Source organism: Felis catus, chromosome B1, assembly GCF_018350175.1.
Source record: "Felis catus isolate Fca126 chromosome B1, F.catus_Fca126_mat1.0, whole genome shotgun sequence".
Classification (NCBI taxonomy): domain Eukaryota; kingdom Metazoa; phylum Chordata; class Mammalia; order Carnivora; family Felidae; genus Felis; species Felis catus.
Window position 1 is genome coordinate 191,271,671 of NC_058371.1, and position 25,348 is coordinate 191,297,018.

The 25,348-nt window shown below is 36.1% G+C and overlaps 1 protein-coding gene across 12 annotated transcripts in view; it reads left to right on the forward strand.

Annotated features, from left to right (window-relative positions):
• The window catches only part of LCORL (ligand dependent nuclear receptor corepressor like), a 166,750-nt gene that overhangs the window by 21,585 nt on the left and 119,817 nt on the right, over positions 1 to 25,348 (forward strand). For 2 of the 12 annotated variants that reach the window (XM_045056551.1, XM_045056552.1), the window contains exon 1: positions 23,184 to 24,513. The exons of the other annotated variants lie outside the window; for them this stretch is intronic. The gene's annotated coding sequence lies outside the window, so the exon portion shown is untranslated. Of the gene's footprint in view, positions 1 to 23,183; positions 24,514 to 25,348 lie in introns of those variants that run through there. 12 annotated transcript variants of the gene reach the window in all.

Genomic DNA, 25,348 nt, shown 5'->3' on the forward strand with positions numbered 1-25,348 from the left:
AATAATGCCAGGTAACATTTATTGAACACCTATTAATACTTGTGCCAGGTGTGTGCTTTGTATATGTTAATCTCCCTTAATCCTCATAATAACTTTGAGTACAGGTATTGTAGTTGGTATTTCACAGAAGAGTCATACTGAACCATTTTGAGTTTCTCAAGCACTGTGCCTCTGGGTTTTCCATATTTGTTTTCTCCTTGTGGATTACCAATAGCTGTTATTGGTGAACTTTTTTTTTTTTTTTTAAGTATAGCTACATAGAGAAAAGTATACAGTGACCAAAATGAGCATACTTGTATAACCACCACCAGATCAAGAAATAGAACCCCTCCCCAAGAAGTCCCCTCATATCCTCTCACAATCACTAATCTCTGTCCCCTCTGCAAATGTACATAGTATTCTGACTTCTTAACATTATAGATTATTTTTGCCTGTTTTTGGAAACTCTGTTTGAATGGAATTATATAGCACTTATTCTTTTGTATCTAGTTTCTTTAAACTCAACATTATATCTGTAAGATTCATTCATGCTATTGCCTTTAGATATAGTTTATTCATTTTCATTGCTCTATAATATTTTGATATATAAATATGTATAATTTATTCATCTGTTCTCATTTTGAGGGATATTTGGGTTGTTTCTCGTTTACATTATTGCAAACAATACAGTTAACATTTTTATACATTATACATTTTTTATTGTGGCTCAATTCCTGGGTTATTTTTCTGCCTCATCTTAGTTGACTAGACTTCACTTTTCTTAGGAAGCCTTCCTTAGCTTCTCCAAGTTTGGATTTGGTACCCTTTTCTGTGTGGTGGTATCACTCTCACCTTCCTTTATCATAAACATTTATGCTGTATTTTCCACCACATTCAAGGTATATGTGTATGCACTCAGAGAAAAAAAACCATGTTTTATTATGTGTATGTGTGTATTGCATGCAAAGAAAAAAAAAACGTGTTTTCTCTTTCCCTGTCTTTTTGGTACTCACTGAGTACTTAAATGTTGAGTGAATGAATTTTTTCAATACAGCCACCCTTTCATCGCTAAAAACATAAACATAAATATAATGTAAATTGAATAATACACTTAATATTCTCTGCCTCTATTTTATTCTCTTATGTGGTTATTTTAAGATAATAATCGAGTTATATTAAAATTTCTAATTTGTCAGGCATCTGTGTTGTCCCTTTTGTATTTTTGTTCTACCATATGGCTATTTGTATAAAGTATGTTAGAAAAAATGTCTTACAACTCATGGCACATTTAATAACCCCATTTGTGGCAAGTAATATTATTTGTCCTTTGAGGATGGTCTTGACTTTTGGAAATAGGCAAAAGAGGGGCGCCTGGGTGGCGCAGTCGGTTAAGCGTCCGACTTCAGCCAGGTCACGATCTCGCGGTCCGTGAGTTCGAGCCCCGCGTCGGGCTCTGGGCTGATGGCTCGGAGCCTGGAGCCTGCTTCCGATTCTGTGTCTCCCTCTCTCTCTGCCCCTCCCCCGTTCATGCTCTGTCTCTCTCTGTCCCAAAAATAAAATAAACGTTGAAAAAAGAAAAAAAAAAAAGTGAGTTGAGGTTTCAAGGAGCATAAACTCTCCTCCCCTACCTCTTTCCCTTTATGGGTTTAAGAACCAATTTCTTTATACAGAATTAAGTCACTAAATTCAAGTAGAGTTAAGCCATGGTATATGTTGCTTTTGAGTTTCTTATGCCTTAAAAACTGCTTACCTTTGCAAGTTACTTATGTTATACTTGAGTATCATTTCTTTTATTTGTAAGAGTGTTTACTTTTCATCTTGAATTTGTCTTCTCTGATATTAAAATTATCTTTAACCAATTATATCATCTTTAACATCTTTAATCATGCTTTGGCCACAATGCTCATTACTGACACTTGTTTCTCCCCTCCTCCAATTAAATGATACTGATGATATATTTTCTTATTTCTCCCACTTTCTCTTAGACTTAGCTCTCTAGTCTTTCTCATCTCACACATTTTATCATTTTATGTAGCGTTTATTGATCTTTGTTGTTTTGCCTTTCTTCCCCACTAAACTGTGACCTAAGACAAGTGCTTATTAGTTTAACAAAAATGTTTTTTTTTTTTTTAAATTTTTTTTTTTTTTTCAACGTTTATTTATTTTTGGGACAGAGAGAGACAGAGCATGAACGGGGGAGGGGCAGAGAGAGAGGGAGACACAGAATCGGAAACAGGCTCCAGGCTCTGAGCCATCAGCCCAGAGCCCGACGCGGGGCTCGAACTCACGGACCGCGAGATCGTGACCTGGCTGAAGTCGGACGCTTAACCGACTGCGCCACCCAGGCGCCCCAAATGTTTTTTGAATATACGAAAACTTTGTCACCTGTTTTAGTCTTCTCTAAAATACTGTCATTTGCCACAAATGCTCATTTTTATATTAGTCACCTTATTATTTAAAAACTCTTCTACCTCTTTATTAAAAAAGTGTTAAGAATAGATGGTCTCTCTTTCCTTTTATCCAAATCCTCTGTTAGCCATGAAATTCAACCACATATTATTGCATGAATCACTATGACAGATCCTAAGGATAATACAACAAAGGCAATAATGCTGTCCCTGTTGACAAGGAGCTAAGAATTCTAGCTCCCTTCCTTAACAACAACAACAACAACAACAACAACAAAAGGGAAAGAAAAAGAAAGAAAAAGTCTTGGGGCGCCTGGGTGGCGCAGTCGGTTAAGCGTCCGACTTCAGCTCAGGTCACGATCTCGTGGTCTGTGAGTTCGAGCCCCGCATCAGGCTCTGGGCTGATGGCTCAGAGCCTGGAGCCTGTTTCCGATTCTGTGTCTCCCTCTCTCTCTGCCCCTCCCCTGTTCATGCTCTGTCTCTCTCTGTCTGAAAAATAAATAAACGTTGAAAAAAAATTAAAAAAAAAAAGTCTTGAATACTTAAAGAATGTGATAATAAATTCTGACAAATTAGGTTGTGAACATACTTGAAGAATGTGGTAACAATAAATTCTGACAATTAAGATTGGAAAAGACTTTGTGATACCATTTAGACAGTACCTGTATACCAGCTCTACGTATTCTACACAAATAAACTTCTTAACATGATTACTCAGCTAGTTGTAAAGATAGAAGAAAATATTTTAGGTTAGTTTGGAAGACAGGATACTTGACAGATGAATAAAGATGATGGGGGGAAAACATTTCAGATACATGAGCAAAAAGCTCAGATGTGTAAAACAAAATGAGTTGTTTCTTATAAGTGACATGTAATTTAATTATGATGAAACTATATAAAATAAGCTGGGAGAATAGGCAGAGGTTAGATCAGAGAAGGCCATGTATGCTATTTTAGAACATCTGTAATTCATCCTGTAAGCAGTAGAGACCAATTGAAGAGTTTTAAGTAGAATTAATAAAGTCTTATGCTCTTTATTATTATTTTTTATTTTTAGAGAACGTGAGTGGGAGAGAGGGACAGAGGGAGAGAATCTTTTTAAGTTTATTTCAGAGAGAGGGAGAGTGAGTGATGCGTGCACAAGCAGGGGAGGGGCAGAGAGAGAGGGAGAGAGAATCCCAAGCAGTTTCCACACTCTGTGCTGAGCCCAACATGGGGCTCAATCCCACAACACTGGGATCATGACCTGAGTCAAAGTCAGGAGTTGGATGCTCAACCTACCGAGCTACCCAGATGCCCCTTGTCTTATGCTCTTTTAAATGGTGAAAGTTGATTAGAATAATGATTCTGATATCTAAGAGCCTTAGTAATCAGAGAGATACTCCAGTTAACTTCACATTTTCTGTACTGCTGAGAATAATGTTCAATAGAGGTGAATCTTTAAGGTAACAAAGATTCACTGTTTGGAGTTATAAAATTTTTTTCAATTTGTGAATTGGATCAGGCTTCCAAAACTTAACACAGGGTGTAGTATGATGTATATTCAAGTACCTTTCATCTTAAAGGAATGAAACGTGACAAGTGAAATTGAAATTCTCATCTATTGTTTACTGTCCCGTTCCCTTTCCTTCATCCTAGACATGCATATTTTTCTCTTGCTGTCTCCTTTAAAGCATTCATAGTCTGCTTCCTACAAATGATTTCAATGTAAGAGTCGGTATACTTTATGTGCTAAGGTGTCTTTTGTAAAAGTTACACATTGAATTTTTCTGTGCTGGATTATTTACAGACTTTCTTCTTTAAGTTATTATGTTTTTTCCTAAAGCATATTATTATCCCATATTTTGTCTTTTTATTTGTATATAAATCTAGTTGTTTTACTTATTAGTTTTATTTAAGGCAAGGCATTATCAGTGCTATAAATTGTGAATATTCTAGTATTACAACTTTATAAAAATAATTTACAAACTTATTAAAAGATAAAGGAAAATAATATGGACACAGTGTAGTTAGAATGTATTTCCTGAATTTGTCCCTATATACTTGGGTAGGAGTGAAGTCTAGTTCAGATACCTTTGTGTATTTCTAGTTTGTGAATAGTATTTAGCATTTTATTATTGCTTTACACTAAAAATTATATACATTTTTTAATAATTGACTCTGTCTTGGGATTTTTATTTTTATTTGATTTTATTAATATTTGATTTATTTTTTATTAAATATTTGATTATAATTTGATTATAATAAGTAAATCTTCAACATATGAAGTGCTGATAATATTCCAAGTCTTATAGAAGAAAGATTAGTCATTCAGGGAAATTAGGTCATTTGTCCAAGATCATGCAGCTGATGCAGTGACAAATCTGGGACTCCAGCCTGGATCTTAATTTCATATCCACTATCATCCTACATATATGAGAAGGCAAAACAGACTCAGATATAAAAACCAAGGAATGCTAATAGTTTCAATGAGAGGATGCGATCAGTTTTCCCAACAGTGACTAACAAGCATTTAAATTCAGTGAAGTAATTATTATAGAATCAATCAAATCAACTGTGTTTAAGCCTTTTACACGGTAACAGTTTATTTTGTACATGTATTTATTCCTTGGTGATTCCTTATGACTAATTTTATTTACACATGTTGCATAAATGTAACTCAGAGAAAGAGGTGGATAATTAAGATATTCTTTGGGTTTTCTCTTTTATTGTTATTTTTATTTTTTTAGAGATTGAGAGTGTGAGTGGGGGAGAGGGGCAGAGGGAAAGAGCCGGAGAACCTCAAGCAGGCTCCACACTCAGTGCAATCTGACACAGGGCTAAATCCCATGACTTGAGCTAAAATCAGGAGTCAGACATTCAAATGATTAAGCCACTCAGGCACCCCAGGATTTTCTCTTTTAGTTATATGCAGACACATTGACCCATTTTTCGTAACACTGAGTTTTGAATCAACTTTGGCAGTATTGACATTTTGAATTGGACAATTCTTCTTGTGGAGTTTTGTGTATTGTAGGTTGTTCAGCAGCATCCTTGATACCAGTAGATACTAGTAGTTCCAATTATTTGCTCATGTTTGGGGATTAGGGAGACTATAAGACCTTATAATAGAGACATGTATATTAATAGAGGGATCACAATCCATAAGTCACAGTAGAAAACATATTTGATATATACTTATAGAAAGAACAGAAAAGTAAGAAACCACTTAAGAAAGAGGCAGTGGTTACATTGAAACAGTGTCTTAGGTTCTAAGAAATAGAAAAGGCACTAAACTAAGCAAGAGACAAATATGGATGTTTCTTCTTAGAACAAGATAGGATGTGAATAAATAAATGTGAATTTCAGAAAGAAATTTAATGTAAAGAAAGATAATTATTAAGAACAGGTAGTTTTTAACTTATAATTGGGCTGTGTTCCAAAAGTTCTTTTGAGAATGAATGTCTTTGGTCTCAGTGAAATTTTTTCCTTAAACATTTATTCAACAAATATTTGAGTGCCTTACATGGGCCAGACACTAGGGCTAACATAGCAGGTAAGATGACATGGCCCTTTACTCCTTGGAGCTTATAAAATTCCATGGCATTTATCAGATAAATTTTTTTTTTTTATAAATTTTTTTTTCAACGTTTATTTATTTTTGGGACAGAGAGAGAGAGAGCATGAACGGGGAAGGGGCTGAGAGAGAGGGAGACACAGAATCGGAAGCAGGCTCCAGGCTCCGAGCCATCAGCCCAGAGCCTGATGTGGGGCTTGAACTCACGGACCGCGAGATCGTGACCTGGCTGAAGTCGGACGCTTAACCGACTGCGCCACCCAGGCGCCCCTCAGATAAAATTTTCAAATAAAGATTTATTTATGTAAATTTTTCCCTATTACCCTCTTTTTCCAGTTTGAGTTGAGGGCAGAATACTTGTCTCTTCTTACTTACTGATGTCTCCCCAGCTTCTAGAACACCTGGTAGATGTGCAAATATTTGCTAAATGAATAATTGATTAGTTAGGAAGAGACATTTAAAAAAATTACACATGATTAATTAGAATTGTGATAACTGCTCCATAGGGAATAATACAGGTATTATATAATATGAAGCATGCAACAATGGGTCTAGTCTAAAGCTAGATTAGATGAGAGAGAGCTTTAAATTGAGGCAGTAGTTTTCCCCCAGCTTTACTGAGATACAATTGGCAAATAAAATTGTATATTTTTAAGTGTACAATGTGATGATTCAACATATGTATACTTTGTTCAGTGATTACCATAATAGAGTTAACACATCCATTACCTCACATAGTTACCTTTGTGTGTGTGTCTATGTGATGAAAAACTTAAAATCTACTCTTAACAGATTTCAAGTTCACAGCAAAACATTACTAACTATGCTCTTAATTAGATCCCCAGAACTTATTCATCTTTTTTGTTTATTTATTTATTTTGAGACAAAGAGAAAGAAAGAAAGAGAGAGAGAGAGAGAGAGAGAGAGAGAGAGAGGGAGGGAGGGAGGGAGGGAGGAAGGAAGGAAGGAAGGAAGGAAGGAAGGGATGAAGGAAGGAAGGAAGGAAGGAAGGAAGGAAGGAAGGAAGGAAGGAAGGAAAGAAGGAAGGAAGGAAGGAAGGAAGGAAGGAAGGAAGGAAGGAACCAATCCCAGGCAGGCTCCATGCCCAGTGTGCAGCATGACTTGAGCCGAAACCAAGAGTTGGATGCTTAACCAACTGAGCCACCCAGGTGTCCCAGAACTTACTTATCTTATAACTGAAGGCTTGTTCTCCTGGACTAGCATGTCCCCATCTCCCCCACCACCCCCAGCCCCTGATAACCATCATTCTACTCTGTTTCTAGCAGTTTGACTTTTTTTTTTTTTTTTTTTTAAGATTTCACATAAAAGTGAGATCAGATCATATAGTATTTATTAGTCTTTCTCTCTGTGGCTAATTTCACTTAGCATGGTACTCTAGATCCATCCATGTTGTTGCAAATGTCAAGGTTTCTTTCGTTGTTGTGGCTGAATGATATTCTGTTGTTTGTATATACCACATTTTCTTTATGCATTCATAAAGTTGATGGACATTTAGGTTGTTTCTATGTCTTAGCTATTATAAATAATGTTGCATTGAAGGGGGGAGGGCCAGATATCTCTTCAAGATAGTGGCTTTGTTTCCTTCAGATATATACCCAGAAGTGAAATTGCTGGATCATATGGTAATTCCATTTTTAATGTTTTGAGGAACCTCTATACTGTTTTCCATAGTTGGTTATGGAAAACCATAACCTTTGCTGTGCAGAAGCTTTTTAGTTTGATATAGTCTCACACATTTACTTTTACTTTTGTTGCCATTGCTTTTGGTATCCTATCAAAAAAATCTTTGGCAAGACTAATGTCAAGTAATATTTTCCCTATGTTTTCTTCTAGGCGTTTTTGGTTTTAGTGATTCTTAATACCAAGATTTTTAAGAATTAATAGGAGTTATCCAGACAAGTTTTTGGGGTGGAAATGGGGGTTGGAATGTATTGTAGGCTAAAGGAACAGCTTTGTGTGAATGCCTGAGGTAGGATATAATGTGGCATTTTTTAAGGTTTGAGAGTTGGCAGGGGTGGAGGCCAGGGGTGGCATGGTACCAGATGGTATATTGACTTTTCGTCCATTGTATGCTGAAATACTGAACATCTGTAGAAAAAAAACAATACCATTACAGTATTAAAAATTAAAATAGAAAAAAAAGCTTTTAAATGGTAATTAAAAATTTTTTTATTCTGATACTTGAAAATTAATTAATTAGAAAATGGGACTCCATCTTTCATGTGTGTACTGATGGCTTTCAAGTCTTTGTTTCTACCTCTGGATGTTTTTGTTTGATTTATGCCCACATATCCAGGTTAGCATATCCAAAAATGAACTCCTTTAATGTCTACCAATTATGTAAAACAAAAATAAAACCAAACCACTTCTTCATGGATTTTCTGTCTCGGTGAATGTTTATTCACTCAGTTTCTCAAGCCAGAAATCTTTACTGCTGTCAGTCTCACCTAAAATAATGAAGCTATGTTACCATATAATTATTTTCACTTAATTGTACTATATCACTCAAAGCTACTTTTTCTTTAATTGGCTATCCTCTTTCTCTTAGGTAAATTTCTGCCTAAGCTTAAGTTCCTGTTTTTTTCTCTGCTTTATTTCTGCAAGTTTTCTGCCATCTATCTTAACTCTTTTCCTCTTTAGTCTATATGCCACTTGCTGCTTGAGTGATCTTTTCTGAATGTAAAACTAATCCTGTCTCTTGACTACTTAAAGTCCTAGCATGGCTTATTCTGACCTTCCAAACTAAATATTAACTACTTGGCAAAATGCACTAGGCCGTTCAGGATCTGCATTGTGCTTCTCTCTCCAGCCATTTATATTTGCCCTTTCTTCATATCACATTCCTTACTTTTACCATACTTTTTCAATTTCTAGACATGGCTGTTTAAATTGAAATTAGTTAAAACCAAACAAAAATTTAAAATCTGATCCTCAACTCCTGTATTGAACAGCACAAATAGAACATTTCTATCATTATATAACAGTTCTATTGGGTAGTGCTACTTTTGAGTATATCAAGCTCTCTTTTCCCTGTCTTTATAAATACTCCTCTCCTTTTCTTTCCTTTTTAAAAAATTTTTTTAAGTTTATTTATTTTGAGAGAAACAGAGAGAGTGAGCGGGGGAGGTGCAGAGAGAGAGAGAGAGAGGATGAGAGAGATCCCAAGCAGGCTTTGCACTGTCAGTGTGGAGCCCCATGCAGGGCTCGAACTCATGATCTGTGAGATCATTACCTGAATCAAAACCTAAAGTCGACATTTAACCAGCGGGGCCACCTAGGTGCCCCATGCTCTCCTTTTCTAAATATGTAATGTGCCTTTCCTTGTTTTGCCTAACTCTCTTATTCCATTAAGACTCAGTTTGGGTGTCATCCATTTCTGGAAAACCTTATCTGACAACATCTTTTTCTGTCTCCTCCAACCTTGAAGTCTGAATTCTTGCCTTCTGCCTTAATGTCTGTCACATTTAAATCCAGAAGTCAGTGTTTAGTAGCAAGATTCTAGCAGATACAAAATATTGAAATTTTGTATGAGCTATAGTTTTACTCAATATAGTTTTTTTTTTAATTTATTTATTTTGAGAGAGAGGGCATGCATGTGAGAGGGGCAGAGAGAGCGGGAGAGAGAGAGAGAGAGAGAGAGAGAGAGAGAGAGAGAGAGAGAGAGAGAGAGAGAATGAGAATATCCCAAGCAGGCTCAGCACTGTCAGCACGGAGCCTGATACAGGACTCAGCTTGACACAGGGCTCTAACTCACAAACTGTGGGGTCATGATCTAAGCCAAAATCAAGAGTCAGATGCTTAACTGACTGAGCCACCCAGGCGTCCCTACCCAGTATAGTTTATGTTGAGCGTAGTGCATGGATTTACCGCTGTGGAAGTAAAAATACATTTAAATCGATTTACCATCTAAGTTCTGACTGAAGAAGCACTTTATTGAATAATTGTGACCTTAGTTAAAGACAGTTTGTATGTTATGTACCTCAAAATTACTAGATTTGCTATATTTAGTAAGATTTTAAAACATAGAACTGAATCTAGCAACTCAATCTGTCCAAAGGTAACTTTACAGGTAGAAAGCATTGTAATCAGGTGTTTACATTTTCATTACAATTTACATATTTTATTACAAATATACATATTAGATTTGTGCCCCTTTAATAATTAGCATTATGATAAGCAAAGTGGGGGAATGAAGAAAGCATCAGCATGGTACCTACCCTCAAGTTTATAATATGGTTACTTATCAGCAAGTTTTACCTCTCCTCTATTTTAGTTATCCACTACTTCCTGTATCTCACCATCGCTTGGTATATTTCACTTCTGTAATCATAAGTTCAGATATGCTCTGTTTGTCCAGAATGAGGAGAAAGTAGATTCAACTAAGTTTAACCCATCGGAATGGTATTAGTGCCCAAAGACTAGAAGGGAAAATATGATTCTCTCCACGCCCCCAGGGAAAGCTTCACATTTTTGCCCAGGGCTAGACTTTTGTCCTAGGAAAGGGACAGAAAATATGTTCTTCTTGCCTCTGTAATAGATTTGGTGACTGTATTTTCCAAACCAAAGATCTGAATGCATCTTCTAAATAGAGGTGGGTTTTGGTTTTGGTTTTGGTTTTGGGGGTTGTTAATCTGTCTAGCAATATGAAATTACCCTGGAATAGGTTTAGATGTCAAATATAAGAATGCCACTTTATGGGATTATGGAAACAGTAGATTTCCCAAAATATTTCTAGTTGCAAATATTCAAATTTGGAAGTTATAACTGCCAGAATCCCAGTTTTGTGAACTCATTTGAATTTAGCTACAGTTGGTATTGGAAAGGCTTCCTTGATATGTCATAGGTACTTAAATTGTGTAGCAGAAATAAATTCAGTCATCACTTAAAGACACACAGATATTAGTGAGGAATAGTTTAATTAGGGGTGCTTTCTTAGAAGACATTGGATTTGAGTTGAGGCAAAAGAAGGGATGGAGAAGAAAAAGGAATAGACCCAATAAAGGCAGAGAAAAAGGAATGAATAGTGTTTTGAGAATAGTTGATACAGGATAAGAACACCTACCTAAAATAGAGGACTGACTGGTGGTGAGAGTAGTTTGGCTAAGTAAAGTAAAGTAACTTAAATTTATATTAATTGTATACTTTTATTTATTTATTTTTTAATTTTTTTTTCAACGTTTATTTTTGGGACAGAGAGAGACAGAGCATGAACGGGGGAGGGGCAGAGAGAGGGAGACACAGAATCGGAAACAGGCTCCAGGCTCTGAGCCATCAGCCCAGAGCCCGACGCGGGGCTCGAACTCACGGACCGCGAGATCGTGACCTGGCTGAAGTCGGACGCTTAACCGACTGCGCCACCCAGGCGCCCCTAATTGTATACTTTTAAAAATAGCATTTTTCTAATTTCCCCTATACATATAGAAGTTGGTCTCACCTATGAAGGAAGGGGTTAGGAGCATCTGAGAAACTCTTTTATAAAATCTCATATTTATATGAACATATCATATTGTCCTTACATTTGCCTTCTCATCCTTTTAGTCTCAAAAACTTTTTTTAAGAAAGTTTTTCTGTGTGTATTCTATATCATGCTTTTGCTTCAAATCATTGTTCTACCCCCATACAGAAGGCTCTTTATTTTTGAGAATCAGGGGATGTTTGGTATGCCATGAACATGCAGAAAGCTGAGTTGTGTTTACACATCACTGATGACTTTGACATCTAATTTTCAGTCTTCCATCTTTACATTAAACCCTGACATCATTTGTGGTTGACTTTTTTTTCTTAAGGATAACCCATCAAGCCATCTTACCTTATAGTTCATTTAATTCTCAATAATAACCTTTACGTTTCTCTGCTTTAAATCTCTTATGCCATATTAAAAAATTTTTTTAGCAGGTTTATTAAAATATAATTTACAGGGAACATTTTATGAATTCTGACACACAGTTGGATAACCAGTTTCTTCAGCCATCAAGATAAAGAGCATTCTATCATCCCGAGAAGTTCTTTTGTGCTCATTGATAGTCCTCTCCTTACCTGTACATACTTTGGCACTTGCATCCATTGATCTGCTTTTTGACCCTACACTTTTGCTTTTTCCAGAGTGTTCTATAAATGGAATCATACAGTATAAACTTTTGAGTCTGGCTTCCCTCACTTAACAATATGCATTTGATTATATAGCCATGTTGTTGCATGTATCAGTAGTTTGTTCCTTTTGCTTAGTAGTATTCCATTGTACCATGGTTTGTTTATCCATTTAACAGTTGAAGGTCATTGGGTTGTTTCCAGTGTTGGGTAATTGTGAATGAAACTCCATGAACACTTGCTTGCAGGTTTTTGTGTAAATGTACTTTTCATTTCTCTTGGGTAAATAATGTCTAGGAGTGGGATTGTGGATTGTGTGATAGTATATGCTTAACTTACTAGAAATTGTCAAACTGTTTTCAAAAGTTGTTGGGCCATTTTGTATTCTTACCAGCAATTTGTGAGAAATTTAATTGCTGTACATCCTTACCAGCATGTGGTATTAGCAGTTTCTTATTAGTCATTCTAATAGGTGTATAGTTATATTTTATTGGAATTTTAATATGGATATCAATGATAAAAGATGTTGGGCACCTTTTCATGTGCTTATTTGCCATCCATATGCCTTCTTTGGTGATTGTGTTTATTTAAATCTATCTATTTGTTAAAAATTCGAGTTTGTTTTCTTACTGAGTTTTGAGAATTCTTTAGTCTAAATACAAGTCATTTATCAGTTATAGAATTTGCAAAAATTTTATGTATACTATTAACCAGTATCACTTATTTTTACTTTAGACAGTTGATTATCTTTTAGAGTTATTAAAAATGAGAAAACCATCTTTCATATTTTACCTTCATCTTAACAATTTTTGAGGAATCTTTATTTTTTTGGTATATATCCAAAGGTCTGTATTTCTTCTGCCTGAAATAATTCTTCTGACTGAATAACTTCCTTTAGTATTTCTTGTATTGTGGGTCTTATGATAATTTTGTCGCTTTTGGGAGAAGGGGGAGAGTCTGAAATGTCTTTATTTCACCTTCATTTTTGAAAGATATTTTTACTGAATGTAGAATTCTGGGTTGATAGTTTCTTTCAGTACTTCAAAGATGTCAGTCACTACATTGCCTTCTGGTGTGCATAGTTTTGGATGGAAAATGTGCTATCTTTGTTCTTATCTTTGTTCTGTGAATGTAATTTAGGGTGTTACCAAAAATAAACATTAAACCATTTTTTTAAAAATTCTAATTAAACAAATATAGACTTACATTTGGGGACTTCAGGGACATAAATGTAGCCTTACTAATCATTGGAAATTGTATAATGCTTGGGATACACTCGGATTTCTATGTTAGACTGTTGCTAAAAAATGAATTTAAAAACTACATGTATAAAGCAGAACTTTAGAATTCTTTACACACATATAAAATAATTATTTTTGACTTTCAAAAATTTTTCTTATCCAAGGAAAAAAGTACAAATCATAAATTAAAATACAAAAGTGTCTATACTATATTAACACAAAATAAACTGTGTGAGAGAACAAAATGAAAAGTCAAGCCATAATTGGGGGGTGAATGTTGTTCGTGAAATTGACAATTGTCATCCATAATACATGAAACTATGAATTTTTAAAAGGCCAACTATCAGTTGGATAGTGGCAAAAGGGCAATTGGAACATACAACAATTCAGCAATATGCTGAAGTTCAGTAATAACTTAAGAAACTTCAAATTAAAATGATAAATGATTTTATTGTCATGTGTTTGATGAATATAAAGTTAGATGATACCAAGTTTTGGTTATTTGGGGAAAATTGCAACTCTTTTTTTTTGGAACTCTTTTTTTTTTAATTTTTGTTTTTTAATTTTGTTTTTGTTTTCAATTTTGCAAGAGGCAGAACATGAATGGGGGAGGGACAGAGAAAGAGGGAAACACAGAATCCAAAGCAGGCTCCAGGCTCTGAGCTGTCAGCACAGAACCTGACACGGGGCTTGAACCCACAGATTGCAGATCATGACCTGAGCCTAAGTTGGACACTTAACCGACTGAGCCACCCAGGTGCCTCTGGAAAATAGGAACTCTTAAACATTGCTGATAGACTTATAAAGTGATTCAACCATATAATGCCATATGTGGGAAAGTTGAAAATGTGCATACATTAGGACCAAGTAATTCCACTTACAGATTTCCATGCACAAGAAACTAACACTTGGACAAGATGACACATTTATGAAGATTTTTAATGCAGCATTGTTTATAATACGAAAAAAAGTGAAAAGTCACATAGCCCTCAAAAAATGGATAAACTGCATATACTTATATAAATGAATTCTATATTGGGGTCAAACCGAATGCACAAGGAATTTTTGTTTTTTGGTAAGGGTGATCTAAATTATGTAAATCTTTCTGCCGAAAACAATGAAAAAAACGTTAGATTTAAAATATTAAATTTTTTTTAATGTTTATTTCTGAAACAGAGAGAGACAGAGCATGAGTGGGGGAGGGGCAGAGAGAGAGGGAGACACAGAATCAGAAGCAGGCTCCAGGCTGTGAGCTGTCAGCACAGAGCCCGATGCGGGGCTTGAACTCACAAACTGTGAGATCATGAGCTGAACCAAAGTCGGTCACTCAACTGACTGAGCCACACAGGCACCCCTTAGATTTAAAATATTAAAGAACTGAAAAGACAGTTGGGAATACCCAGGCTAATGTTAGAGGTAAGTAGAAAATAAAGGCAAAGCTATTTAAGTTTGAAGTCCTTTTTAAATATTGTATACTTGTGCTTTTCTGGTTAACTAGTAGGCAAAAGGATCAGAATTCAAGCCCAAGTTTGTCTAAGATAGACATTCTTACAGATCTTCTGCAGATTAAGCTAGGCTTCTCAGGGCCATGCCTTCAGTGTAAAAGCAACCAGACCTAAAATCATCCTTCCTCTCTGTAGTTCCAAAACTGTTGCCTGATGAGCAGAACAGGAAAAGGTGAAAAATATATGAGATTGAATTTGTCACAGACTGGCCTACTAGCAGATCTGTATCAAGTCAATCAAGGAACCTCAAGCTATAATATTGGTTTGAAGTGTTACTATGGTCTGAATTTTTGTGTTGCCCAAAATTCATATGTTGAAAACTTAATGCCCAAAGTAATATTAAGAGGTGGAGCCTTCTGGAGGTGATTAGATCATGAATGTGGAGCCCTCATGGGATTGGGATTAATGTGATTAGTACCCTTTTAAAGGTGGCCCCAGAGAGCTAGCTCACCCCTTCCACTTATGTGAGGACACATAGAGAAGTTGGCCTTCTGTATGTAACCCAGGGGAAAGCCTTCACCAAAATCTGACCATGCTGTCACTCTAGCCTGGACTTCTAGCCACCCAATTTCTGTTATTTTGTTATAACAGCCTCAGTGGACTAACACAAATATTTATTAGTTTCCTACTGTTACAACAAATTAACACAGATTTAGTGGCTTATGGTGACACTAACACTAATTTACTATCTTAGAGTTCTGGGATCCGAAGTCTGAAGTGGGCCTCAGTGGGCTAAAATCAAGTTGTTGGCGCAGTGCTGTATTACATTATGAAAGAAGCCCCAGGGAGAATACATTTTCTTGTGTTCTCCAAGTTTTAGAGGTTGCCAGCATTCTGTGGCTTGTGGCTTCTTTGCATCGTTACAATTTTTTAATGTTTATTTATTTTTGAGAGAGAGAGAGAGTGAGCGCACGAGATGGGGAGAGGCAGAGAGAGGGGGAGAAACAGAATCCAAAACAGGCCCCAGGATCTGAGCCGTCAGCTCAGAGCTCCATGCAGTGCTCGAACTCACAGATTGTGAGATCATGACCTGAGCCGAAGTTTGACGCTTAACTGACTGAGCCATACAGGCACCCCCACCTCTTTTCATCTTTAAAGCCAGCAATGGCGAGTTGAGTCTTTCTGATGATACCATTTCATTCTGACTCTTCTGCCTCTCTCATCCCAATTTAAAGCTTTCTATGATTATAGTGCATCTACCAGTATGATCTTATTTTAAGGTCAGCTGATTGGCAACTGACCATCAAATTCCATCTGTAATCTTAGTTCCGTCTTGCCATGTAACATGATTTATTCACGGGTAGTGGATATTGGAACATGAACATTTCTGTGGGACCATTCATTATTCTACCTACCACAAGATGGTTTCTAACTGATAATTGCCTTTACATGCCTTCTGGAAACAAACAGTAAGCATTTTGGGAAGGGGGTACAACCATCCTAGGCCTTAGGGAATATTTAATCTTTCGAAGGCAAAAGCCAGTAAGTACTGAATTAAGTGAAAAAAGAAATAGGCAAGATAAGCAAGAACCACGAGACAGCAGAACACACTCATACGCTGTAAGATTTTGGAATGATGAGATACTTATCTTTGTTATTTTTATTTTTAATTATTGTTTGGAGTTTATTTATTTTGAGATAGAGCACAAGTGGGGGAGGAACAGAGAGAGAGGGAGAGATATTCCTAAGCAGCCTCCACAGTGTCAGCACAGAGCTCAATGCCAGCTCAGTCCTACGAACCATGAGATCATGACCTGAGCCGAAATCAAGAGTCACACACTTAACCAACTGAGCCACTGAGTGCCGCTTTATTATTTTTTGAATGTTTTGATATTTTGAGAGAGAGAGACAGAGTGAATGAGTGGGAGAGGAGCAGAGAGAGAGAGAGAGGGAGGGAAGAAGGGAGGGAAGGAGGGAGGGAGGGAGGGAGAGAGGGAGGGAGAGAGAAATCCTAAGCAGGTTCCCTGCTGTCAGTACAGAGCCCAATGTGGGGCTTGATCCCAAAACTGTGAGATCATGACATGAGCCAAAATCAAGAGCTGGTCACTTAACCAACTTAGCCACCCTGCCCGTTCCCAGACACTGATTTTTAAAATGATTATGCTTACCATATTTAAAAAATGACAGACCTCAATATTTGCAAGGAATGGGGAGCTATAAAAAAAAGATGTTAAATATTTAGGGCACCTGGCTGGTTTACTTGGAAGAGCCTGTGACTCTTGATCTTGGCATCATGGATTTGAGCCCCATGTTAGGTGTAGAGATTACTAAAATAAATAAAAGTTTAAAAAAGATGTTAAATATTTTAAAAAGAACATAGTAAAACTTGTATAAATAAAATTATTAAACTGACAAATCAGCAGATGAACTTCTGCCTCTGACCAGGGGAAAGTTGGAGGGCTTGGACTTATCCTCCTGTGTAGACAGATAGGAACTGAAGTATGCACTTAAAATCATTTTTTTTTCAGCATTGGAAAACAGGTAACATAGAAGTGTGATCCCTGAGAAAAATGGAATTAATGATATAGGCTTTATGATCACTCTACCATTTTGCTTGGAGGTCATATCCAGACTGTAGCACAAGCAGGATGAACCCAAAAAGAGCCCAGTGGTCTCACTGACTTGAGAAGATAGATCAGCATTCATAGTGTTTCAAGGGGCTAGAATTTGTGGGGCCATACTACCAGAAAGCAGGCAGCTACACAGAAAAAGAGGTCAAGAAACCAGCACGTGTTACCCTCGAATCTTTAAAAACCAGTTAATGCATATGTAATATGGCATTCCACAAGGGCTGATAAATAACACTCTTAGAAAAAAATGATTACCAATGAGCTGTAATCTGAACAATTTCCAGAACTCACACAGGGTTGGGAGTCATTCAGGTTCCCACCAGCCAGAGTAAGAACAATCATGGAATACAAGAGGTATTCAGTGGAGATCCATGAAAGCTAAACATAGTAGTGGGAAGACTTTTTTTGCTTCTGTTTGAAAAACCTTTTTTAAAAGCCTCAAAATGATCTTCAAGTATTTTAACTTCCTGAATAAAGTATGACACTTTATTTTTTTTATTTACTTTTTAATATATGAAATTTATTGTCAAATTGGTTTCCATACAACACCCAGTGCTCATCCCAAAAGGTGCCCTCCTCAATACCCATCACCCACCCTCCCCTCCCTCCCACCCCCCATCAACCCTCAGTTTGTTCTCAGTTTTTAACAGTCTCTTATGCTTTGGCTCTCTCCCACTCTAACCTTTTTTTTTTTTTTTCCTTCCCCTCCCCCATGGGTTTCTGTTAAGTTTCTCAGGATCCACATAAGAGTGAAAACATACGGTATCTGTCTTTCTCTGTATGGCTTATTTCACTTAGCATCACACTCTCCAGTTCCATCCACGTTGCTACAAAACGCCGTATTTCATTTTTTCTCATTGCCACGTAGTATTCCATTGTGTATATAAACCACAATTTTTTTATCCATTCATCAGTTGATGGACATTTAGGCTCTTTCCATAATTTGGCTATTGTTGAAAGTGCGGCTATAAACATTGGGGTACAAGTGCCCCTATGCATCAGTACTCCTGTATCCCTTGGATAAATTCCTAGCAGTGCTATTGCTGGGTCATAGGGTAGGTCTATTTTTAATTTTCTGAGGAACCTCCACACTGCTTTCCAGAGTGGCTGCACCAGTTTGCATTCCCGCCAATAGTGCAAGAGGGTTCCCGTTTCTCCACATCCTCTCCAGCATCTATAGTCTCCTGGTTTGTTCATTTTGGCCACTCTGACTGGCATGAGGTGATATCTCAGTGTGGTTTTGATTTGTATTTCCCTGATGAGTAGTGACGTTGAACTTCTTTTCATGTGCCTTCTTTTCATGTGGATGTCTTCTTTAGAGAAGTGTCTATTCATGTTTTCTGCCCATTTCTTCACTGGGTTATTTGTTTTTCGGGTGTGGAGTTTGGTGAGCTCTTTATAGATTTTGGATACTAGCCCTTTGTCCGATATGTCATTTGCAAATATCTTTTCCCATTCCGTTGGTTGCCTTTTAGTTTTGTTGGTTGTTTCCTTTGCTGTGCAGAAGCTTTTTATCTTCATAGGTCCCAGTAATTCACTTTTGCTTTTAATTCCCTTGCCTTTGGGGATGTGTCGAGTAAGAGATTGCTACGGCTGAGGTCAGAGAGGTCTTTTCCTGCTTTCTCCTCTAAGGTTTTGATGGTTTCCTGTCTCACATTCAGGTCCTTTATCCATTTTGAGTTTATTTTTGTGAATGGTGTGAGAAAGTGGTCTAGTTTCAACCTTCTGCATGTTGCTGTCCAGTTCTCCCACCACCATTTGTTAAAGAGACTGTCTTTTTTCCATTGGATGTTCTTTCCTGCTTTGTCAAAGATGAGTTGGCCATACGTTTGTGGGTCTAGTTCTGGGGTTTCTATTCTATTCCATTGGTCTATGTGTCTGTTTTTGTGCCAATACCATGCTGTCTTGATGATGACAGCTTTGTAGTAGAGGCTAAAGTCTGGGATTGTGATGCCTCCTGCTTTGGTCTTCTTCTTCAAAATTACTTTGGCTATTCGGGGCCTTTTGTGGTTCCATATGAATTTTAGGATTGCTTGTTCTAGTTTTGAGAAGAATGCTGGTGCAATTTTGATTGGGATTGCATTGAATGTGTAGATAGCTTTGGGTAGTATTGACATTTTGACAATATTTATTCTTCCAATCCATGAGCAGGGAATGTCTTTCCATTTCTTTAAATCTTCTTCAATTACCTTCATAAGTTTTCTATAGTTTTCAGCATACAGATCTTTTACATCTTTGGTTAGATTTATTCCTAGGTATTTTATGCAATTGTGAATGGGATCAGTTTCTTTATTTGTCTTTCTGTTGCTTCATTGTTAGTGTATAAGAATGCAACTGATTTCTGTACATTGATTTTGTATCCTGCAACTTTGCTGAATTCCTGTATCAGTTCTAGCAGACTTTTGGTGGAGTCTATCGGATTTTCCATGTATAATATCATGTCATCTGCAAAAAGCGAAAGCTTGACTTCATCTTTGCCAATTTTGATGCCTTTGATTTCCTTTTGTTGTCTGATTGCTGATGCTAGAACTTCTAGCACTATGTTAAACAACAGCAGTGAGAGTGGGCATCCCTGTCGTGTAGTATGACACTCTTTAAAGGAAAAAAAAATCCAGCATTCACAGTGTAAAATTCATAATGTCTGGCATCCACATGCAATTATTAGATGTGCAAAAGAGCAGGAAAATGTGTCTCATCATCAGGAGAAATTGATATTAATAGAAATTAATTAATAGAAGTTGATAGTTAATAATTAGACTAGAAATAATAGAATTAGATAAGGATGTTAAAACTGCTTTTAGAATTTGCACAGTGTACTCACGGATCAAGGGATAACATACACATAATGAAGAGCAATATGGAGAATGTAAAAAGGAAAACGGTGTAAAAAGGAAACAAATGGTGCTGGATCAAATAGATGTCAATATAGAAAATATAGAAAAAAAGATGTCTGTATGGAAAAAATACCATTCCTATCACATCATTCACAAAAAAAATAATCAAAAAGGACCATAAACCTAAATGTAAAACTTAAATCTAAAACTTTTTTAAAAAGGAGCGCAAGCAGAGGAGGAGCAGAGAGAGTAGAAGACAGAGAGAATCCCAAGTAGGCTCCACACTGTCAGCGCAGAGCCCAGTGTGGGCCTCAATCCCATGAACCATGAGATCATGACTTGAGCCGAAATCAAGAGTTGGACACTTAACCAACTGAGCCACCCAGGCACCCCTAAATCTCTAAAATTTTTAAGAGAAAACCTTTGCAGCCCTATGGCAGCACTAAAAATCTGAAGAGGTATAGCTAATAAACTAATGGTGGCAATATAATAGGATACTAAAAATTGTTATTTAACCTAAAACAATATTGTGGGAGGTGAGAGTCAGAGAAGGGAACATATAATAGATGTGACAGAAAACAAATAACAAGATGATAGTTATAAACCCACTGATATTGATAATTACATTAAATGTTAATGGTCTAAACATTTCAATTAACAAGTAGAGATTTACCGACTGGATAAAAATGGAAGATTCAACTATGTGTTGTAAGAAACTCCATGTAAGTATAAAGGGATAACATAAAGGTTAAAAAGGATGCAAAAAGATAAAATAAAAATGCTATGGGACATCTGGGTGGCTCAGTCAATTAAGTGTCTGACTCTTGGTTTCAGCTCAGGTCATGATCTCATGGTTTGTGGGATCAAGCCCCGTGTCGGGTTCTGCACTGATAGCTCAGAGTCTGCTTGGGTTTTCTCTCTCCCTCCCTCTCTCTCTCTCTCTCTCTCTCTCTCTCTGCCCCTCCTCCACCGTCCCCACCTCTCTCTTTCTATCTCAAAAATAAACTTTAAAAAATTTTTTTTAAAAATGAAGAAAAACGCTAATCATGAGAAAGTTGTTATGGCTGATGTGACATGAGACACAGTAGACATCAAGGAATAGGGCTTTAGAACAAGGGTACAGAACATTTTGTTAATGATGATGAAGTAAATTCACAAAGAACCAATAAAAAACATATGCACCAAAAAAGCCCCACACATAAAGACCTAATTGACAGAGCTTCAAAATGCACAAAGCAAAAGCTGACAGAACCTAATGGAGAATGATCTACAGAAATACAGAAGACTTCAAAACAAAACAAACAAAAAAACAAAACTGTAGAAGACTTAAAGAACACTATCAGTCAAGTAGGCCTGACATTCATAGTACAATCTACTCAATAACTGCAAATACACATTCTTTTCAAGTGTACATGGAATTCTCCAATGTACTTCATATGCTACTTGTAAACCTCAACAAATATAAAATGATTGCAGTCTTACACAACATGCTTTATGGATCACAGGATTCAGTTGGAATTTAGTAACAAAGATTTCTGGAAAATGACCAAATTTTTGGAAATTAAACAACACATTTATAGCCTGTGTGTAAGAGAAGACAACATAAGAGAAATTGCAAACATTTTGAACTGAATGAAAATGTAAAGATAGGTGATCAGAATTTATGAGATGGAGCTAAAATAATGAATATAGAGAAGCTTATAGCTTTAAATGCTTTAATTAGAAAAGGACAATTGGGGTGCCTGGGTGGCTCAGTCAGTTGAGTGTCTGACTCTTGATTGCAGCTCAGGTCATGATTCCAGGGTTGTAGGATTGAGCCCTGCATTGGCCTCTGTGCTGAGTGTGGATCCTACTTAAGATTCTGTCTCTTTCTCCCTCTGCCCCTCTCCTTCTCACACTTTCCCTCTCTAAAAATAAAAAATTTTTAAAAGGGCAATGGAAAAAATCTGTTATCTAAGCTTCCTCCTGGAAAACTTAGAAAAATTAAGTGCAAGTGCAACAAAAGTAATTAGAAGGAAGGATGTAATAAAGGTATGGCAGAAATCAAAATCACAGAAATGGATGGACAATAAAGAAAATCATTGAAACCATCAGTGGTATTTTGAAAAGACCAATAAATTGCTAAAATTTTGTCTGGGCTGATTAATGAAAAAGGAGAGAAGATACTTAAACCAACACAGGGGGCAGGGGGCACTTAGCACGGTCAGTTAAGCCATTAAGTGTCCAACTTTGGCGCAGGTCATGATCTCATGGTCCGTGCGTTTGAGCCCCATGTCCAGCTTTGTGCAGACAGCTCAGAGCCAGGAGCCTGCTTCGGATTCTGTGTCTCCCTCTCTCTCTCTCTCTCTGCACCTCCCCTGCTCGTGCTCTGTATCTCTCTCTCTCTCAAAAATAAACATTTTAAAAATAAAAAAAAAAATACTGGGAATGATAGAGGGCTATCACTACAGATTCTACAGACATTAAAGGGTAATAAGAAACTCTTTTGGACAACTTTCTGCAAATAAATACTATAACTTATAAGATACCAATGGCCAAAAATGACTTAGGTAAGAAATAGATAATCTGAGTATTTTTTATTGATTAAAAAAACTGAATTATAATTTAAAACCTTACCATAAAGCAAACTTCAGGTCTGATTTATAGTTAATGAATAAATATTAAAATATACAAACTCAGGAAATAGAGAATAGCTATCTTCTCGGTTTGCTTTATGAGGCCAGCATTATTCTGTTACAAAACAGAATAGAGGGGCGCCTGGGTGGCGCAGTCGGTTAAGCGTCCGACTTCAGCCAGGTCACGATCTTGCAGTCTGTGAGTTCGAGCCCCGCGTCGGGCTCTGGGCTGATGGCTCAGAGCCTGGAGCCTGCTTCCGATTCTGTGTCTCCCTCTCTCTCTGCCCCTCCCCCGTTCATGCTCTGTCTCTCTCTGTCCCAAAAATAAACGTTGAAAAAAAAATTAAAAAAAAAAAAAACAAAACAGAATAGAGACATTTCAATAGAAAGAATGCTAACAGTTTTTAGTCATCAAGGAGCTGCAGATTACAACCACATGCACATTCATTAGAGTGAGAAAGTTGATAAGGTTCTGGTGCAACTGGATCTCTTGTATTATTATTGGTGAATGTAAAAGACTACAGCCATTTTGCAAAAATGACTATTTGGTTTCTTAAAATTTTAACAACAAACCAAAGCAACTCTACAACTAACTTCAGCAATAACAATCTTAGATATTTATTAGAGAAATATGATATATTTATAAAGATTTATACATGCATGTACATACCAGCTTTATTTATAATAACCACACATTCTAAATAACCCAAATGACCATTAACATGAGAATTGATGATTTATAATATATCCATATAACAGAATACATCTCCACAATTAAAAGGAAAATACTACTGATACATGTAACACCATGAATAAATTTCAGACTATTGGTCAAAAGAAGCAAGATACAAAAGAGTGTGTATTTTGTGATTCCATTTAGATGCAGCTCTAGAAAAGACAAGTCTAGTTTATAATGACAAAATAGATTAGTGTTTCTTTGGGCTTTGGATTATTTCAGGCAATTTACTCAAAATGGCACAAGGGTACCATTTGAGCTGATGGAAATATTCTGTCTTGATTGTGTTCTTGATTAAATGAAAGTATGCATTTGTCAAAATTTATTGAACTTTATCCTTAAAATGGATACGTGGTATTGTATGAAAATTATATCTCTTTAAAGTTGACTCTAAATCAGAGGGTATGTTTGTCAGATTGTACAATAGAGGGAATTTGTGAAATGGAATATATATAGAGTAGAAGAAATTAACCATAATACAGTTATGAAAAGAGAGAGGTAAAATACAGAAGAGAGCAACATAAAGTATATAATGAGGATGACTTAGACACTTTTATTCAGTCTTATGAAGGGTGTTGTCAGCAACAGATGCTCACTAAAGGAATTACTTTATGCAGAAGAAAAGTAGTCCAAGAAGCATGCTTTGAGTTATAATCAGTAACGAAGAGCAAAGACAAGGGTAAATATGTCTCTAAACATAAAAGAACATAATGCTCGGGAAAATACACAGAGCGATAGCATATATGGGGAGGAGGTCTGAGTCTTGCAATGATGGGTAATGATTTGATTAACTTTAGATTTATATCCTGATTTCAGGGTTAACTTGAGAAAAGCATCGAAATAAAGGAAACAATTTTCAAGCTGAGAAGAACAAATGGAATGAAGAATATTCAGTCAATTCCAGAATTTGCAAGAAAGGAGAGAAACAGAAACATAGCACCTTGATACAAATAGAAAAAAAGTAGATAAAAATTTAAATCCAAATATATTGGTAACTTTTAAATTTAAATTACTAACTTCAGACAAAATGTCAGAGTGTTTTTATTTTATTTTTTTTTCCCTCAGAGTGTTTTTAAAAAGATATTCCACATTAACAATACAGGAAGTTTGTAAAATAATTGAAAAAGACCTATCATGGAAACAATACCAAAAAATGTTTTATTTTATAGCTGTGTAATATTAGACCATATAGTCAATGTATAATGTTAGACCATATAGTCTAATGCAAAACTCATTGCTAGAAATAAATTAGGTGACTTCATAATTGTATAAAGTTCTATTCACCAGGAAGCTATGAAAGTTATAAAATTATAAACACTTGATAATACAGCCTAAAAAATATATAAAACAACAAAGAAATAGAAAAAGTCACAATTTTATGGAAGATTTAAGATACTTTTCTCAACAACTGAGAAGAGACATAACAGAAATGAATAAGGATAATTTAAAGAGTACAGTTAACATGCTAACCTAATGAACAAATACAGAATGCTGTATCCACCAATTTAGAGTGCGTGTTCTTTTCAAGTATATGTAGAGAATTTTCAGAAGTTGTCTATATCAACCACATAAACAATCTCAGAGAATTTCAAAGAATTGCAATTATATTGGGCATTTTCTTCAAATAAATTAAGAAATATGCTTCCAAAACCCATGGGTCCAAAAAGTAGTCATAATAGAAATTAGGAAATATTTTGACCAAATGATGAGAGAATATGAATGTATCAAAAGTTGTGTAATGCAGCTTAAAGGAGTACTTAGATGGAAATTGATAGCTTTAAATATATGTTAGGAAA